This window comes from Octopus bimaculoides, chromosome 24, assembly GCF_001194135.2.
Source record: "Octopus bimaculoides isolate UCB-OBI-ISO-001 chromosome 24, ASM119413v2, whole genome shotgun sequence".
Classification (NCBI taxonomy): Eukaryota; Metazoa; Mollusca; class Cephalopoda; order Octopoda; family Octopodidae; genus Octopus; species Octopus bimaculoides.
In genome coordinates this window covers 5822594-5824152 of record NC_069004.1, presented here as the reverse complement: position 1 = coordinate 5824152, position 1559 = coordinate 5822594, and positions in this window count along the sequence as shown.

The window sequence follows — 1559 nt, the reverse complement described above, 5'->3', positions numbered from 1 at the left end:
ATTATTATTATATATTTTTAATTTTTTTTTTTTTAAAGTAACATAAAAACTCGTTTTCAGAAATTTAGGGTTGGTTGCAGTGATTCTGGACAATGTTGTGAAAGTCCCAGTCTTTAAACATAATTTCATTCACATCTAGAATGGTTTTTATAAGAATTATAAATTGACTGACATACTAATTCTTATAACTTGCTTGGTACCGTGCCTTATTCTTATCAACTCTCCACCAGAATGACACTAACAGAAAAAAAAAAAAAGACAGAGTAAATCTGACCTCATCAGGGATTGAACTCAAACTGTAAAAGACCAAAAGACTGCAACTTAATGTCTCAGAGGCATTTTGTCCAACACTGTAATTTTTCTGCCAATTCACGTAATACTTTTAGTTCCATTTTCGGTTTGTACTTTTTAAATATAATTTTTTTTTCATTCTACAGCTCAAAAGAAAGAAAAAAAAGTGAGCGCGTGTGTGTGTGTGTGTGTCTTCTGATTCTGTTATTGCGTGTATGTATGCGTGAGTATGAGTGCATGTATCGTCTGTGTGTGTATGTGAATATGACAGGCCAACATATATGGATGTAATGAACACGAACAGAAATATTGCACAATTCAGGAGTTTCACCCGCACATATTTTATGTATATGTAACGGTATGATAATGATGATGATGGTGATGACAATAAATGACGAGGATCATAATAATAATAATAATAATAATAAAAATCAAAATAATAGTAATAATAATAATGATTTCTTTATTATTATGGTAATAATAATAATGACAATAATGATGATGATGATGATGAGTTTTGTTTTTTTTTTGTTTAACATAGGCACAGGGGCCCCAAAACTTTGGAAGAAGGAACTTTTGACTAAATCAACCCCAGTTGAGCATGACTGGGGTTGAACTGAGAATGTAAAGGGAAGGAACTCAAATACCACAAGGCATTTTTGTCCGACACTCTACCAATTCTGCCATTCACCAATCTGAATAATAATAATGGTGATGTTAATAATAATAATAATCGTAATAATGATGATAATGATAAATTTTGATACAGGCACAAGGCCTTATTGTATTTTGTGGGGGGAAAAAAGTAGGGGTGGTATGTCAGTTACATAGACTCACCTGTCCCCCAGTACATCACTGATACTTAATTTTTTTTTTTGTTATCTTATTTCTCAATCCCAGAGCTATTGGGGGATATTCAAAATGTAAAGAGACACATCTACAACGCGCAAAGCATATTTTGTCTGTTGTTCAACTGATTCGCCACAATCCACCACCCTCCAACACTTTATGAATAAATAAATAACGCTAATAATAATATGAAGGAAATTAATAATGTTCTTGTTACTTAAGGAAATTAGAGTCAGAGATAAACCAAATTAAAACAGTGTCTCAGTCGTTCTGGGAGCATAAAACAATATGCTTACAGCAGTTAGGTAGAACAGTGAGCTCTGCGTGATAAACATACAAACCGGGAACAGAAGAAACCATGTAGCACCTGAATCTAGTAAGAGTCAAAGGAAAGAAGATGGGACAAGAATGGGGGGGGG